The sequence below is a fragment of the Crotalus tigris genome, unplaced genomic scaffold (genome assembly GCF_016545835.1).
Source record: "Crotalus tigris isolate CLP2741 ecotype Arizona unplaced genomic scaffold, ASM1654583v1 scf7180000017628.32516253702:7417878, whole genome shotgun sequence".
NCBI classification, from domain to species: Eukaryota; Metazoa; Chordata; class Lepidosauria; order Squamata; family Viperidae; genus Crotalus; species Crotalus tigris.
The window spans coordinates 6,232,557-6,251,595 of NW_024096523.1; the positions used below are offsets into that span (position 1 = coordinate 6,232,557).

At 45.0% G+C, this 19,039-nt stretch overlaps 1 protein-coding gene across 2 annotated transcripts in view; it reads left to right on the forward strand.

Moving 5' to 3' along the window:
* PTPRU (protein tyrosine phosphatase receptor type U) overlaps window positions 1-19,039 on the forward strand; it is a 691,901-nt gene that overhangs the window by 98,016 nt on the left and 574,846 nt on the right. The window lies entirely within an intron of this gene.

A 19,039-nucleotide genomic window follows, 5' to 3' on the forward strand; every position in this document is an offset into this window, starting at 1 on the left:
TTGATGTGGGGAAAATAGGAGGAAGGGGTGTTAGGTATGCTTGCCGCCTTGAGTTATTAAAAACATAATGGTGGGATTAAAAATTATTTGCTTGTGCCTAGAAGAAAGTGAGGACTGCAGTGTTTTCATTTACCTTCTCTCTGTGTGTGCCATGAATGCATCAAATTTCACTCTGCTGCTATTTGATACAAAATCTTGCATTTTTTAACTGAGTTCAAACCCTGCACTAAGTAAAAAGATGACTTGTTCAGTTGGAGTATGTGAACTAAGACAGTGGCTTGTACAAATCCTGCATTGTTGTGATATATAAATCTGGTCAGTGTCTCCCAATAATATATCAGTAAGCAGAAATCTCTGGGTTTGTGTGTAGAAGATTGTTAAGGAAGTTGTAATCAAGTAGGCAGGCAGGTTCTAGATGATCTTCTTGTGACCTTGAAGGTTGACAGCTAATCTTTGATCATCTTTTGAAGAGTAGCTTTGGGTCTATTTATTGCAGTACCTAGGTAGGAGATGGCATATACTGCATTGTTAAAAATAATATAACTTCCAAGCTCAGAAGAGTCTGTCAAATAGCAATAATAAACAAACATGGCTTACGTGTGCTTCTTCATCAGTCATGTCAATTACAAAGCCAGCTTAAGCATGAGACACTAATAAAAAATAAGCAATTGTAACGGTAATAAAACACACCATTATTCAGTACCCATAAGACACAGGCTATCTAATAATCCATTCTAATTCTACTTGAATTAACAGGCAGATAATTAAAACTCTGCAACTTAGAGCACGGTCATCCATCTTAACATGTTCTTTCTTTCTCCTAATCTGTTCACATGCCACACTCTTGGATGTAAACAGTAATTGTAAGTCCTTTTCTTGGAACAAAACAAATCTATGGTGAACCTTGCCCATCCTTAAAAATGCATACAATTATTAAAACATTTGTATGTCATCCTTCAAAGTAGTAAAATTTCCCAGAATTGCTTGCAAAATTGTAAAAAAAAAACAGTCCCTGATTTACAACCATTTGTTTAGAGACCATTCAAAGTTACAATGGCACTGAAAAAAGTGACTTACTACTGGTCCTCACACTTGCAACCACCACAGCATACACACGGTCATGCTTTGCAACTAGCAAGCATTTGCAATGGTTGCAGTGTCCAGGAGTTATGTGATTGCATTTATGACTTTCCCAACCAGCTTCTGACAAGTAAAATCAATGAGGGAAGTCAGATTTGCTTCACAACCACATGATGCAGGAGATAAGCAGGCTGAGCCCGAGGGAGGGGGTCCAACGTGTCATAAGTCAAAGTCCCTGTGTGCCCACAAGAGTTCTCCAGCATGATAGATGTAGCATCCACCGGTGGGTAATCTTAGCCTTCCTGCTCAGTTGAGACTAAGGCAGAACTTTAGCCACGCCTCCCTTGGGTGGTCCTTTCCCCAGTTTTGTCTTAGTCTCAGCTCAGTAGGACACAAAATTTGTAGCTCCTCAGTTAGGATAATTCAAAGAGTTGTTTTTTAGGATAGGAACGGTGAGTTTTTGTTTTAGAATTTACTTTATTTACTTGACAGTGTAGTTGTTTAAGTTAGAAGGATTTAGATAGAGTTAGAGCTATCTTGCCAGGAGGTCTGCCTGGCCTCCGGGGATTGATTGGAGCCGCGCAAGGGAGTTCGTCAATTCAGCTCTCCCCACCTGTCTTTCGCAACGACGGAGGTTTCCGAATGAGAAAAAATGACGGGGTTCCATCGTCGGTGCTTCGGGAAGCGATCGGAACGGCCGGCTGTGCTGCCGCCTGCCTACCACGAGGCTCCGACAAGGATCTGATCACAGTGAGGGCTGCGCAACGTAATCTGCAAGTCTTGTTGCCGTATAAATAAAAAAGGGGAAATAGAGATTCAGTTGTTAAAGTTCCCTTGGGCTCCGAGAGCAGAAAGGAGGCTTGCGGAGGCTTGATTGAAATTCTCTATGACGTCGCCATTTTGGGCGGCAAGAGACTAACGGCTGCCATTTTGATTCCTACACTGGGTGTGGCCGCCATTTTGAAGCAACGTGGATTGAGGCCTCGATCTGGCCGTTTTCTCTTTACAGTAGCCGGCTACGCTAGACTCTCAAGGGGGTTTATAAAACATATTTAAATATCATTATCCTATAAGGATTCACCAGAAAGGAGGTGTGAGCCTCATTAAGAGATAACTTTTGATCACTACATACTATTGGCTGAATTAATTCTAAGGGAGAATTTTGGAAGACCTGTTCTTATTAGTTCACGGCGCTGTGTCGCAGGGCCTAAGTGGACAGTTCTAGGGAGCTGTCTGGCTGTTTTTCATTGCGGTTGTTCAGGGCGCAATGGCAGATAGTGAAACTCCTCAGACATTGCAGGGTTCTGATGTTCCCCCCACACAATCTAAATGCAGATCTTCTGATTTGAGCATGGGGGGAAAGAAAAAGGCTAAGACCAAGCATTTAACCACCAAAGAACCCTCCAAGACTGCTGAGCGAGAGGCCTCGAGGAGACATCAGGCACTGGAGAAAGAATTCTCCAGAGTTCAAAGGCTCAGGTTCAGCAAAACAGAAGTGGTTCTCCCTGTTTCACTGGATAGATCACCATTTGAGCCTCCACTGGTGCCATCTTATCAAGCTCCCAGAGCTTGGTCTCCTCAAGAGGGAACTGAGCAGGTTGGTCTCCCCCCTCCCTCCTATTCCTCCACCTCCTCCTCCTACTCCTTCGGTTTCTTCTGCTCCCATCACCCCTCAGACTCCTGAAGCCACTGCAGCTGGCATTGGTTCTGCAGAGCAAAACTTATGGGCACAGCAGTTCCAGACATTTATGCACCAGACCTTTGACCAATTTATGACATCTTCCATGGGTCAAAGGTCTTCACAGTTACCGCCTCCTCCACCCTTGCCCATAAGTCATACTGGGCATGTCCAGTTAGCAGGTTCGGGTATTTCTGAGACTTCGTTTCAGCTAGGTGAAGTGGAGTCTGTGGACCTGGAGACAACTGACATACCTATGTCAGAGGATGAAGAGGTGGCCCCGGATCCGACTCCAACATTTTTGATCCTTCCCTGTTTAGGTCACTACTGTTAAAGGCCTGCACTATGGCCAATTTGGTTACAGAACAGAAGCCTAAACCATCTACCTCCACTGCACAGGAGTCCAATCCACTGTTTGCAGTACAGGTTGTGGAGGAAAAACAGGTCCCTTGTCCGGCTGTTTTCCGCATTACTGTGGAGAAGCAGTGGGCTTCATTGGGCACTCTGCCTCCACCCAATAGCATGGAAAAGAAGCTGTTCAACGTCTCATCTGCATTTTCTTCCCTCCTAGAGGTACCTACAGTGGACACTCCCTTAACCTCACTGTTCTCCACATCCACGATTCCTGGAGATATGGTGGAAGCTCTTAAAGCAGAAGACAAAAGGTTCAAGTTTTCTCTCTGCAGAGCTCACCAGACCTCGGCTTGGGCAATCAAGGCAGCAACATCCTCGTCTTTTTTCGCGAGGACTTCCATTATGTGGCTCTGTGAGTTACAAGCTCTAATTCCTCCAGATCAGGTGCATGCACAACAGACCTTACGTAAGCTAGTGGCTGCAGTGGAGTATATGGCAGATGCATCCCTCCACTCGACCAAGTATTCCGCTAGATCTATTGCGGCCACGCTAGCATCACACAGACTGTTGTGGCTCAAACAGTGGAGGGCTGATCTAAAATCAAGGTGGCGCCTAGCTACTGCCACCTATAGTGGTACTCACCTGTTTGGTCCGGTCCTGGAACTGTACCTCATAGAGGGGAAGGACAAGCAAAAGACCTTGGCTCACCCCTCCAAGAAGGCGGATAGGAGACCCCAACAGGAATTTCGCAGGCAGTCCTTTCGTGCTGGAAGTTCCTGGGAATGGAGGCAGCCCTTTCGAACAGGGCAGTCCTGGGATTGGCCAAGAGGTTCCCGATCCTTCTCCCCCAGACAGGATCGCAACAGGACCACCAAAGTTCAGGAACCAGGGGTCAATTCCAATCTAAGCGTCCCTTCCGAGGGGCTGGGGGCGGCCCATACAGGAAGTCTAAGTGACGCCAAGTTGGATCCTCCTATAGGCGGTTGCTTAGCTTTGTTCAGCGACAATTGGGAGGTCACCACCAACGATACCTGGGTAAGGGAGACCATAAGATTCAGTCTAGCCCTAGAATTCATATCCATTCCTCCAGACCGCTTCATTCAGTGCCTATCTTCAAGGCACGCAGGCAAGGCTGAGTTAGTATCCAAGGCCATATCCCACTTGTTAGAAATAGAGGCCATAGAACCAGTGCCTCTGGACCAAAGGGGAAAGGGGTTTTACTCCATTCTGTTCATGGTCCCCAAGGCCTCGGGTTGGAGGGTGATTTTGGATCTGAAGGGACTAAACTACTTCCTAACTTACAGGAGGTTCAAGATGCAGTCCCTCAGATCCATTCTGGCCAGCATTAGAAAGGGAGATTTCCTTTCTTCCATAGATTTGACAGAGGCTTATCTTCATGTTCCCATCCGACCCCATCACCGCAGATTCCTTCGGTTTTGCTACGCGCACCGGCATTATCAATACAGGGCTCTACCCTTCGGCCTCTCATCGGCCCCTCAGGTGTTCACAAAGATATTGGTGGTATTAGCGGCCCATCTCAGATTGATGCCGGTGTGAGTGCAATGCTACTTGGACGATATCATTATCCAGTCCAGTTCATTCCGTTCTGCCCAATGAGACTTACAGACTACAATAGATACACTCCAGATGCATTGCTTCTCTGTGAATTTCAAAAAGAGCCACACGACTCTGGTTACTCGGATCCTACATCTAGGGGCGGTGATAGATTCCAACCTATGCAGGGTTTATCCCTCCTAGGAATGGAAGGACTGCATCAGATCTCTAGTTCACAAGATCCAGAGAGAGAAGGTAGTCCCACTGGTCCAGCTATCTCAGCTGTTGGGAAAGATGGTCTCATGTCTGGGAATAGTTCTGTGGACCAGACTACACTCCAGACTTCTCCAGTGGTTCCTACTTCCCTTCCAGAAGCGGAACATGAGTGCATCCACACGGAAGGTGAGGGTTCTGCATCACACACTGCTGTCACTCCAATGGTGGGCGTCATCAGCTATGAACCGGGGGTCGCTTTTCAAGGAGCCTCACAGGCTCACACTGACCACGGACGCCAGCCTGTTCGGATGGGGCGCACACATACAGATGCACATGGTCCCAGTCCGATCTCGTACACAACATCAATTGGTTAGAACTCAGGGTAGTACACCTGGCACTTTGCCAATTCTCCAACATAGTGGCAGGGAAACACGTCCTGATAATGACGGACAATGTCACAACCAAAGCTCATGTCAACAGGCAGGGAGGGACCAGATCGTGATCCCTCATGCAGGAAGCTCTGGCCCTGGGTCTGTGGACGGAGTCCCATCTGGAGTCCATCAGCGCAGAACACATATCCGGGGAGGTGAATCGCCAAGCCGATTCATTGAGCAGGGAGACGGTAGACCATGCAGAGTGGCGCTTGGATCCAACCCTGTTCAGGGAAATATCGGACAGATTTGGACATCCTCAGGTGGATCTGTTTGCCTCACCGACAAACGCCCAACTACCCAGATACTTCACGAGGTTCCCATCACCGGGGGCGGAGGAAACGGATGCTCTCCACAGCACGTGGCCCAGGGGGCTACTTTACGCATTCCCCCCGCTTCCAGTGATCCCAGCGATCATCCGAAAACTTCTCTTAGAGCAGGCAGAGGTAATCTTACTGGTCCCACACTGGCCAAGGTGACGGTGGTTTGCCGACCTCGTGGATCTGTCGATCTCCCCACCGTGGAAGATCCCACCAGATCGTATCTCACTCAGTCAGGGACGACTTCAACACCCAGAACCACAGTGGCTTCAATTAGCCGCTTGGCACTTGAGCGGGAGAGTTTGACTAGGCAGTCCTATTCTTCTGGAGTGATTGCTGTAATTCAGGCCTCCAGACATCCTTCAACCAATAAGATTTATGATGCCACGTGGAAACATTTCTGCGCATGGTATAGCACACAGAACATTGACCCTCTGGCGGTCACCATTCCTGTCATATTAGAATACCTCTTGGAGGGCCTGAACAAAGGCCTGTCTCATAATACCATTCACAGACAGGTTGCGGCCTTGTCCACTTTGCTCACATGTGAAAATCAGGTCCAGTTATCACAACACCCGGCAGTCACGGCTTTCCTTAAGGGAGCAGTTAACACTAGTCCCCCTGTGGTACATAGATATCCCACATGGGACTTACCAAAGGTGCTGCAAGTCCTCACAGGGTCACTGTTCGAACCCATTAGGTCTTGCTCACTTCACTTTCTTTCTTTGAAGGTAGCCTTTTTGGTAGCCATCACATTGGCAAGGTGTATTTCAGAACTGGCCGCGCTCTCGGTCAGGAGTGACCTATGTATGTTTCTGGATGATAGAGTGGTCCTCAGATTGGATCTGTCTTTCATTCCAAAAGTCAATACCTGGTTCCATAGGTCTCAGGATCTGATTCTTCCGGACTTCTGTCCACGCCCATCACATCATCTAGAGAAGTTGTCGCATACATTAAACGTGTGCAGGGCTTTGCATCACTACATGAAGCAAACTTCAAATTTTCGCAGAACGGAGGCACTGTTCGTGTCCTTCCAACCTTCTTCCATGGGTCTGAAGGTGTCATCTTCAACCATTGGAAGATGGATCAGGGCATGCATCTCTCATGCATATAAGGTTCAGTCTCTCCTGGTTCCTGCCAACATTACCGCTCATTCGACGCATAGCGTGGCCACGTCTGTGGCCTGGTCTACCCAGGCTTCTGTTGAGGAGATTTGTAGGGCAGCCACCTGGTCTTCCCCCTCTTCATTTATAAGGCATTACAAACTTGATAAGTTCGCTGCAACAGATGCCTCCTTCGGCAGAAGGGTTTTGCAGCAAGTAGTTTCTTCACACGGATCACAGGCCTAGACTTTCCCTCCCAGCAGGGACATGGGTGGCTTTGGTATGTCCCACCGGTGGATGCTACATCTATCATGCTGGAGAAGGGGTGTTGTCTTACCTGAATGCCCTTTCTCAGCATGATGATGTAGCATCCACACCCACCCTTAACAATCAGTCTAGGCAGGTATAATTGCAGGAGGAGCCTTTGTGTCAGACTTCATCATGGATGCTTCGCCTCATCAAAACTGGGAAAAGGACCACCCAAGGGAGGTGTGGCTAAAGTTCTACCTTAGTCTCAACTGAGCAGGAAGGCTGAGATTACCCACCGGTGGATGCTACATCATCATGCTGAGAAAAGGCGTTCAGGTAAGACAACCTATCTAAGTCAAACTCACGTTCAACACCTTCCTTATCTCCTGCTTGTTTCCCTTGACTGTTAGATGGTCAGATTTTTGTAGAGCAGAGGTTCCCAACATTTTGGGCACCAGGGACCGGTTACGTGGAGAAAGGTTTTTCCGTGGACCAAAGGGGGCATGGTTTTGTGTGCTGCCTGCATCCCAAAGATGGGGCTTTGCTTGTTTGTGCAGACTGGTTGTTGGCAGGCCGTGGCCCAGTACTGGTCCATGGACCAGGGGTAGGGGACACCTGCTGTAGAGAGCTTAAGCTTGCAATAAATCTTTTTTTTAAAGTTTTTATTTTCCATTTATTCATACAAAATACAATTAAATTCCTAACCATTGGTACCGCCTGCCCATTCCCCCTAGGCTGCGTCCACCCTCTCTAACCTTCCCCACACCCCTCCTCTTTCTCTCCTCCCTTCCTACTCTCTTCCCCTCCCCTTCTCCTCTAACCATCCTACTTCCTCCCTACTCCTTCCTCCCCTCTCATCCCTCTCACACACATGAACGCAGCATAGGGGAAATGCCCAAGCGTTTACCATGACTGTATTATCATTACCCACCCACCCACCCACCCTCAACCCTCCCCCCTCACTTCCCAGGGTTATTATTAAGAAAGTTAACAATAATAAGAAAAGAAAAGAAAAAAGAAAAAAAGAAAAAAGAGAAGAAAAAACATCATACTTAACCTTTAACTTCCCTTAAATTAAGTCATATAAACAAATCTCTACAACAATTACTATAAAATTTACTCATAAAATAAATGAAACTTTATAGTCCCATATTTTTTCTGAATATAATCTATCCATCTTCTCCATACAATAATATATCTTTCTTGTGTATGATCTTTCAAATAAGCAGAAATTTTTGCCATTTCTGCAAAGTTAGAAACTTTAAATATCCATTCTTCTAAAGTAGGCAACGAGTCCTTCTTCCAATAGGAGCCTACTAATAACCTTGCTGCAGTTAATAAATTCAACATTAAAGTAGTTTCTTTGTCATTTAAATCCACAAAGATACCCAATAAGAATAATTGAGGGGTGAACTTTATCTTCCTTTTAAAAATCTTTTGAATGTTCCACCAAATCATAATCCAAAAAGCCTTTACCTTTTTACAATTCCACCAAACATGAAAATATGTCGCATCCATATTACCACATCTCCAACATTTGGATTGTAAATTTGGATATATACAAGATAATTTTTTAGGATCTAAATGCCATCTGTAAAACATTTTATAAAAATTTTCCCTCAAATTTTGAGCTTGTGTAAATCTAACATTTTTAATCCAAATTGTCTCCCATAAGTCCAGTGGGATCGGATCCTGGATATTCTGAGCCCATTTAATCATACAGTCTTTAACCAATTCTGTTTCAGAGTCTAATTCTATTAAAGCATTGTAAATTCTTTTTATATGGGCCTGACTCTGATCTTTAATCTGAATAACCAGATTTCCATCTCCTAGTGTTATTCCTTCTTTTTTATCTACAGTCCACCTGTCCACTATTTGTAAATATTGAAACCATGACTGTAGAATATTTTCTTGCCTTACTACATCTAGAGATTTTAAATGCCAAGTTAATAATTCTTTATACGAAATTTTATCAAAATTCATCCCCTTAGAAATGCCCTCAATTGCGTGTCTAGGAATCCCCCAGATAGGCAATAAATCTTTTATACTCATTTGAACAGCCTGAATCTCCTGATTTTTCTGCTGTTTGACACATGATCCACTTAATAACTGGAATTTCGCTTAACAACCAGTCCCTCCCCCCAAAAGCTTGAAAAATCAGCCGCGGCTCACTTAATCACTTGCTTAGCAGCAGGAATTCTGGTTGCAGTTGTGATTGTACGTTGAGGACTACCTGAATCCAGAGAAGACTCCGCCACAACCCAAATTGTGGAAATTTATAGATGCAAAAATGATGACGATGAATAGGACAAAGCTACTCTATAGAGAAAACTCAGATACATCCCCTGGGAGGTAATCCTATTCACTTAAGCACAGAAAGGAGCCTTTTGAGGCTCACTAATTCAAGGTAAGTGTTGTCAATTATTGTGCACACTTTGATTTTCCTTTATCTTAGGGATCAGAATGCAAGAGCTGCCAAAAACACTGCAAGAGAAAAAAGGTTGATTTTTTTTTAAATGACTGAAATTTTACAAGCTCCTTTAAAGCTTCAGAAGATTTTGGTGATCTTCCATGAGCTAGAGGTATTTATTTTTTAATAAATTCACAGAAGCTGATTGCTGAAACTTTGCAAACTTTCAGGTGGTGTTGAAGAGGCATTCTGAAAAATGATTTTTTTTTTAAAAAATGAGAATCTTATTCCCATCTCCTCAAATTTGCAGGGGAAAAATATTAAATGTGATTGATGGCTAAGGATGAAGTTGATATTTTTCGACTACTCTATGAGGGGTGGATTTCAACTCCCAGAATTCCCTAGCCAGGAATTGAAGTCCACCCATCGTAGAGTAGCTAAGGTTGAGAAATACTGAAGGAGTAAATTTAGAGTCTTGGATTGTGTTTTGAAAGGCAAGAACCAATACAATACAATAAAGATCATCTTACTGCACCTGAGAATATACTTCCTGTCTCTCAACCTCAGTCCAGTTGCCTTTGAGACAGCCATGACCTGTATGACTGAGAATTTCCATGGATATGAACCAATACATTTCTTGGGCAACAAACAAATTTAAATCGTGTGCCACAACTATGATGGCTAGACTTCTTGGTTGGAAACTAGTTATTAAACTGTGCATTTTCTTTCTTGAGTAATTTTTCACTTTCTTGAAGATATACTAAGCCCATTTCTGCATTTGCAGAATCTGTTGCTCATTCAGTTGAGTATTGTTCTAGTCTTCTGTGCCAGTCCTGCTGGATTGGTAGCCCCCAGAGAGACCTCAAAGTATCTTTTATCCAAATAATAAGGTACTGGATAGTCCAGACCAGGAAATGAATTTCTCAAGAAGACTTTATTTTTATTGAGATTAGCAATAATAACGGAATTTTGAAACTCTAATTATCTCCTCCTCCTTCTTATATTCCAGTGAGTTGAAGTCCACAAATCTTTTTTTTAAACAAAATTTATTTGTTTTTTAATTCTTAAGACAAAGTGCTCAAGACACACCATGGTACTGGGGTAATTAAAAATCCAAAAACAAAACATATATAAATAATTCAATCAGTACATTAAGTATTCTCTCTCTATTTCCCTCAAATAGCTTAATATATTAAAAATAATCTATTTCTAACTTAAATTTCTATTAATCCTAAACCTGTTTTAGAGCTTTATGCAATTACAATACCATAATCAAATTTAATTTTAAATAATCACATTTCCAGTTCAGGTATCCCTTCCAAATATATCCTAATTCCTTAATTTTATCATAAATCTTATTTTTTTCATCTTCCACTAATATCTCCCACTTAAAATAAAATCTTGATCTATCCTATACATATCTAATCCATCCATCAATCAATTTCTTTAAACTAACAAAGTAATATCAACCTTAAATCTTTTAAGTCCATTAGACAAGGTACTGATTTCATCCAATTAATTATCAAGCCTAATAACCTCCATATTATCAAACAAACACATCTTATTAAAATAACATCAATTAATTATTAGTTCAATCCCAATCTAAAGCATCTCTTCAGTTTTCTTCATTCCATTGCATGATAATTTTTATACAAATAAACCTATTATTCAAAAAAATACATTATTACTCGATTTAATGTATATATTCTAATAGTCGCCCATTTTTCTTACTTCTAACTCAAAAGCTTAGTCCTTAAATCAATCCATAGTTCTAAAATGCCTTAAATCTAGTATATATAGTTTTAAGTTTCTCTTTTCAGTCTTATTCTAGGCTTCTTTTTATGCCAAGTAGGTTTCCACAACAAAGCATCCCTTTCATCTGATAGGTCTCTCTTTGTTACTTGTAATACCATTTGAGACAGTGAGAGGCCTCCTATCCTCTGCATTGGACCTCTATTTCTCTTATCCTTGAAGCCTCGCTGCTTTAAAGGTTCAAATCTCAATCTTTGCTTTTTCTGATCCTCTATATTCTCAATGAGGTCATCTTTTAATATATTTTGGTTTGTAGAATAGTCAAATGTAGTCTGAGAGTCAATTTTAAAATTTAAAGGAGAGTTTCTGGCTCTTAGGTTTGTGGAAATCTCTTTCATTGTAGCAAATTCCTCTTTAATCTCCCTTAGTTCCTCTTCTGGCATGTTTTGGTTTGTAGAATAATCAGATGTGATCTGAAAATCAATTTGAGAGTTTGGGGTAGAGTTGGCTCCTCGTTCTGTAGTAATCCTTTTCCTTATGGCACATATTTCTTCAGTAGCCTCATAAATCTTTTCCAGTATAAGCTTGCAATTTAAATGAGAGTGAAATTTTTCCATTTTGAAAGTAATTAAAGAAAATCCTTTCTTTATTCTTTTTAGCAAAACTGTAGTTAAGCAGTGTCCACCCCTTCAGTTCCCACAGCTGCATCAGCTTATCTTTTCCAGGAATAGTTTGAAGGTCAGATCCTTCTCTCCAAAGAATGATCACAGTTACAATATTAATTTTTCACCACTAGATGCCCTCAGTAAATAAAAAAAAACTTTTACAGACACCTTTTTTTTCCTTTTTTCTATCTTTTAAAGGAAAACGTGGAAAAAGGAATAGTCTTCCAAAGTAAAATAATAATACAATTCGAAAAAGCATTTTTTTTCTGTATCCCAAACTGAATGCAAATAAAATGTAGTCTTTAAAATTTTTGTCCTCAGCACCTTTCTTCCCACACATACAGAAGCTGCTTTTCCAGACAGGGAAGTAATTCCAAACAAGCTTTTACAGGCAATAAAAAAACCAATTAGGGCAAAGAGACGGGCAAAGAAGGTCTCACCCGAATCCTCCGCAGTGGGTCTATTACGTTTAGTTTTAATTGTGACTTTGGCTGGTGCAGCACAGTAATCGACCATCTTCAGGATGCTCGTTGCTCCGTCGGTCTTAAGGAAATAGCTGGAGCCATGGGAAAAGCTGCCACTCTCCTGCAGTCCCCAGCAAGCCTCCTCCACGGTGGTCGCCCCTCCAGGGCGACTTTCGACCCACTAAGGGGTCTACCAACGAAGAAAACCCGGCCAGACTGGAGACGAGTACCCAGACACAACCGGCGTTGCTGCGTACCGGAACCGGAAGCTCCAAGTCCACAAGTCTTAAAGTTGTCAAGGTTGGACATCTCTGATCTATATGGTACTGTATGTGATATTGTTGTTGTGCAGATAATCCTTGACTTACAACCATTCGTTTAGCTACAGTTCAGCTACAACATGTCTGTGGAGATTCTCAGTCATCCAGGTCATAGTTGTCCCAAAAGTGCATTTTCAAGAGGCAACTGGACTTTCTTGTTATTCTTTGAAGACTTTTCACCTCTCATCCAAGAAGCTTCTTCCGCTCTGACTGGATGGTGGGGAATGGAAGGATTTATACTCCTTGCAGACAGCTGGTCATTTCCATAATTTTAGAGAGTTGTTGGGGCCTCTGTGTCCTTGGGGTTCATCTACAACAGAACTGAAAAAAAAAAGACTTATGACCATCGCAGCATCCCCACAGTCACGTGATGAAAATTGGGGCATTTGGCAACTGGCTCATATTTATGATGGATGCAACATCCCAGGATCATGTGATCATTATTTGCAACCTTCCCAGCTGGCTTCTGACAAGCAAAGTCAAGGGCGAAAGATGAATTTGCTTAAAGTAATTCCACATATCTCAGCAGCACTTTGCAATCTTGGTCTTATTTCTTATCCAGCCTTCTTTTGGTTTGCATGCATTTATTTATTGGTTTGTTTTTAAAAACTGGTGGTGTCCCCCCCCCATTTTGTTTTGCAACACATTCTTTATCTGGTTGAGCTGGATAGTTTGTTGACTATTGATGCTTCTGCACCAAAATGCGAATTCAATTGCCTTCCAAATGCCCTAGAGCAGTGGTTCTCAACCTTCCTAATGCTGTGACCCTTTAATACAGTTCCTCATGTTGTGGTGACTCCCAGCCATAAAATTATTTTCGTTGCTACTTCATAACTGTAATTTTGCTACTGTTATGAATCGTAATGTAAATATCTGATATGCAGGGTGTATTTACATTGTTACCAATTGAACATAATTAAAGCATAGTGATTAATCACAAAAACAATATAACAATGCTCGCTGGAGAAGCTTACTCTTCCTTGCTCAAAAATGTTGGGAGGAAGGGAAGGGGAAGGAAGGAAGGAAGATTGAAGGGGAAAGGAAGGAGATGGAGAAGGAAGGAGATTGAAGGGGAAAAAAGAAGGAGAGAGATTGAAGGGGAAGGGATGGAGATGGAGATGGAAGGAAGATTGAAGGGGAAAGGAAAGAGATGGAGAAGGAAGGAGATTGAAGGGGGAAGGAAGGAAGGAAGGAAGGAAGGAAAGAGAGATTGAAGGGGAAGGGATGGAGATGGATGGAAGGAAGGAGATTGAAGGAAAAGGAAGAAAGGAAGGAAGGAAGGAGAGAGAGATTGAAGGGGAAGGGATAGAGATGGAAATGGAAATGGAGATGGAAGGAAGGAAGGAAGGAAGGAAGGAAGGAAGGAAGGAAGGAAGGAAGGAAGGAAGATTGAAGGGGAAGGGAAGGAGATGGATGGATGGAAGGAAGGAATGAAGGAAGGAAGGATTGATCTTTGGAGAGTCATGTTTTCCCAGATGGCGATGAACTGCAACTCCCAGCATTCCCCACTCTTCCACAGTGCTTTTTAGGGCTGCTGGAGATGATAGTCTGGCTGAGTGCCAAGTGGCGGCACCTCCGGGGCCTCGGAAGCCGCACGGAAGATCCACGCACCTCGGAGCTGCCAGCCGCCCTCTTGCACCCGCCAACCTGGAGCCCCGCATCCTCATCCCAGCACCTCTTGCCCGGGACCTGCCCCGGGACCTGCCCGCCCCTCCAGCCTCTTGAACGCCATTGCAGCGGCAGGGTCGCGGGAGCCCCTTTCCACGCTGCGCAGCCCTTCGCCGCCACAATACTTCCCTGTCTCGTCGCACATGAGATGGGACGTGATAGGAGTGCCAGCTCCCGCTCAGAAGGCGCCACTTTTCTCCTCCCAGCCCGGCCGGCTGGCCTCCGATGCACATGAGGGCATCACCGCTGCCTCGCCCTCTTCCCCACTGCCTGGTCTCTTCCAAGGCCCGGAGCCTGGCAAGCCGGGAAGGAGCCGCTTCTGCCCACCAGCCCCAGGGCCGCACCAGGCACCAGAGGGCTGAGGCGGCCTCCGACAGTGAGGGAGGTGGGCCGGGCGGCATGGGGAAGCTCTAGTGTAGCGCGGAGGGCGGCCGGGGGCGGAGCATGGCCGGGCAACCAGGAGGCGTGGGGACCGGCTCGGCGCTACAGCTCAGCTCAGCCAGCAATGGCGGCAGCGGCAGAGCATCCCAGTGGCAGCACTGCCCTCCGCCTCCAGGGCGCCCTTCTCCTCCAACAGCGCCTGCTCCTGCTGCCGCAGCGCCATCACGCGCACCCCTGACGCCGCCCCAGGACAGCTCGGCCTGGCCACCCACGCAGCTGAGCTGGCCTGGGTGGCGTTGAAGGTGCACGCAATGGCACTGCAGGAGCAGGTGCTGTTGGAGGAGAAGGGCTCCCTGGAGGCGGCAGAGCTGGTGAAGGAGGAGGGCGGCGGCGGCTGGATAGAGTGGTGTCTCAGTTCTAAGACCATCGGAAATATGTGTTTTCTGATAGTCTTAAGTGACCCCTGTGAAAGCGTCGTTCAACCCCCAAAAGGGTTGCGACCCACAGGTTGAGAACCGCTGCCCTAGAGCTTTTGGCATGCTGTAATTTAAAGACCGTGAAGCAAAATGGAAGCAGATAAAATAGTTTTCTTCCCTTTGACGGGGGGGGGGGGAATTATAAAATTAGCAGAGAAAGTAGGAGCATAATAGAGAGCTCCCTCGGGTAGTGTTTGCCTCGCTAGACTATATCGGAGCCCTTTCTGCAAGCAGATTCCAGCAAAGCTTTTCCTTCTGCTTTGACTGGGAATCGCTCTTTCTGGTATTTAACTTCCCCTATAATTTTCAACCTTTTGCTTGTCAGCAACATTTACCAAATGTTTGGGTGGATTAGTTTTCAATGCTAAATCTTACCTTTTTGTCCAATGCTTCGTGGAAAGTGGAGGAAAATTTTTCCTGGCTGAGATGTTTGCTGTTTGCAAGCCAGACTTGGTCAGTGAGACAATTAAAGGAATAGATTTATTTATTAATAAAATTTACATGGCCGCCCAACTCACTCATGGCGGCTCCAGGTGGCTTTCAAAAATTAAACCCTAATGCAACGTAAAATCATACCTTAGATTCTATGGAAGGGACCTTGGAGGTCTTCTAGTCTAAACCCATGTTCAAGCAGGAGATGTTATATCATCTGGGTCAAATGGTTGTCCTGTCTATTTTTGAAAACCTTCAATGATGGAGCACCCATAACTCTGGGGAAGGGCAAGCTATTCCATTGATTAATTGTTCTGTCAAGAAATTTCTCCTTAGTTCTAGGTTGGATTTCTCTTTAACAAGCTTCCACCCATTACTTATTTTCCATGGTGCTTTGGAGAATAAGTCAATCCCCTCTTCTCTGTGACAGCCCCTCAAGTACTGAAAGACAGTTATCATGTTTCTCCGATCTTTCTCTTTGATAGGCTGGATATACTTAGCTCCTTCAACCATTCATCATACGATTTAGCCTCCAGACCCTTTATCATCTTTGTTGCTCATCAAGTGAGTAAACCCCCATCTCTTGGCAATGACAATCAAACCAATAGCTTGATAGGCTCCATGTCACCCTAGTGTCCCCAGGCTTGCTGGCAGAACCATGTCTTCAGGGCCTTTCAAAAGAGTGTCAAGGTGTGGGTTGATCTTATTTCCACAGGGATGATGTTTCGCAGTGAGGGAGCCACCATGGATAAGACTCTTCTTCTTGGTCCCACTAGAGCAGCGGCTTCCAACCTTTTCTATACCCCCACCCCTAGAATGCTTCTCATATATTCTCGCACCCCTTATAAAAGTTGAAATAACGGCAATGAATTATGCCTATACCAGTGGTGGCGAGCCTATGGCATACATGCCAGAAGCGGCACTCAGAGCCCTCTATGTGGGCACATGCACCATGCCCCGGAGATGGCAACCGTCCCTCTTCAATTGGTCGCCCACTTACTCGCCGAGATCCCATGTGGCCGGATGCATCCCAGCACGGCTGGTTTCCCGTCCCATCCCTCCTGGCCTCGCATGCTCTCCTTTTTCTGGGCACAACCCACTGCATTGCCTCCTCAGCTGTTGGCCGGCCATCTAGCTCAGAGGCGGCTTCTCTGAACTGCTGGTGGTGGGCTGTGAAGCCCAGAGTGTGCCGGTTGAGTGTGTCAGCCCCCATGCGCTTGCTGGCCTCTGTGTGCGGGGGCTGATAGTGTCAAGCAGCAGCTGCCCCGGCCCCTGCCTCACCTTCCCCTGTGACAATGGCACCCCTGCCCTGCCTCGCCTCACCCTGCGAGAGACTCCCTGGATCTCCCCCAACCCTGCCCAGCCCCCACAGGCGTCCTTCCCCACGAGCAACATCGAGGTGACCACGCCCATCTTGGCCACGCCCAGTCTGCCATGACCACCACAGCCACACCCACCCAGTGGGCCACGCCCACCTGGCACCTGGTGATAAATAAGTGGGTTTTGGGTTGCAGTTTGGGCATTCAGTCTCTAAAAGGTTAGCCATCACTGGCCTATACATTATAATTTTGAAAACCCAACTTTTTGCATTCCCTGGAATATCATCTCACACCCCCAGTGGGTGCAAGCACCCCAGGTTGGGAACCTTTGTACTACTAGAGTGATCTTCTTAAGAGAGAGGACCCCTAACATTCCCTGCCTTCTTGCTCTGCTGGTTTGGGTAGATATAACTGGGGAAAGGCCGTCATTCAAATAACTTGATTCTATATAATGGCTTTGAAGATGACACCCAGCACCTTGTATTGACACCTGGAAGCAAATCGGTAGCCAGTGCAGCCCCCACAAGAGAGGCGACACATCCAAATCTAGGCTTGCCTAGAACCTTGCAGGCTGCCACATTTTGACAATTAAGGCTTCCAGATACTTTTCAAGGTCCATATCCAGGTCCATATCTTTTCTTGGCAAATACTGGACATAGAAGTCAATTTCCATCACCACTCCCCAGTTGGAGCTGAGAAACCTTAATAACTGGATCGTATTTCCAGCACTTTATTTCAGGACTTGAATCTTTTGCTTTTGGATCCCCCTACATAAGAAAATCATAACCAAACTCAACAGGCTTGCTATTATTGTCTGTTCTTAAATTGTCTTGGGTCACTTGTTGCTAGCCACAAACCTGACTCTTTTTCCCTGATAATTCATAGGGATTATAGTTGTCTGCTGGCAAATGCTGTCCCCTGGAGCTACGGCCCAGGTGAATCACTTAACATTTTTTGCTGGCAGTATTCCATCTGTTTTCTCCTTGCCTCCATGTCTTACTGAGTGCCTCTTAAGCATCCAGCGGCTGTACATATGGCAACAATAACATATGGCGTTTGGCACAGCAACTACCTGGCATTGGTTCCATGGCGAGGCTGGCAGTTTTAAAGGGCTCCCCCTTTTATGTTTGACTATTAAAAGCAGGGCTTTTTTTTCTCATAGAACGCCCAGAAGGGAGTTTCGGCACCTTTTTTGGATGGAACCTTGTAGAGTAGGCAAGGCGGGTTGTATGACATGTGTGAGTTCCGGCACCTTTTTGTTTTTTTTTTAGGAAAAAAGCACTGATTAAAAATGAGTTCCTCCTTGCATCGGTAAATGTAAGTGAGATCCCAAAGTGGGTTCCTCGGCTCTACTCCAACCTACCTTGGTATTCCTCATGCAGCAAGCTCTGCTTTCAGGGACATTTTAGGGCAGAGAGAAGCTTACAGGATTGGTTTGCAGTCCTTAAAACAATAGTGGCATTAATGAGGGTAATTAGCATGCCAGGCGGCTTCCTCTGAGTGACACAGTTGTTTCCTCTGTAAAGTTTCTCATTTGATGGAATGAGATATGTTAGTGAGCAAAGGGTGGCACGTGGTAGATCAGGATGGCTCAAGCACACCTGAGCAAGATAACCTTGATAACTTTTCCATAGCAAATGTTCTACAGGAAGATCATTGTCCCCTTGGTCCACATGAAGGGAATTTAGAACTTCTTTGAGGTGGGCTTCTAAGCCAGACACGGATGTCCCCTGCAACTCTCTTTGCAATAATATTGATCTCTTGGTACTCCTCCTCCATCCTTATTGGCTGATGATGGTTAGAACTGCGCAGTTGCTGTTCGGCAACATCTGGAAGTCCATAGATGCTTCATATTGGTGTTATCCATTCAGTCATGTCTAATTCTTGGCAATTCTATGGGTCATGTCTCTCACTTCTTCAGAACTTGCACTACTTTTTGAGTTATTCTATGCTCTGGCTGGTGTCAGCTTTGATGGGGTCCAGCCACCATGTACTTTGACAGCCTGATTTCCTTTTCCCGCTAACTTCCAAACATCCAATTGAAACTTCCAAATTTCTCCAGTGACTTCCCCCACATGACCTGGCCAAAATAGGGTTCTTCATAGGTACATCATAGAGAATGGAGGAAGCTGGCAGAGACATTGGGTGTGAAAATGACACTGAGTAT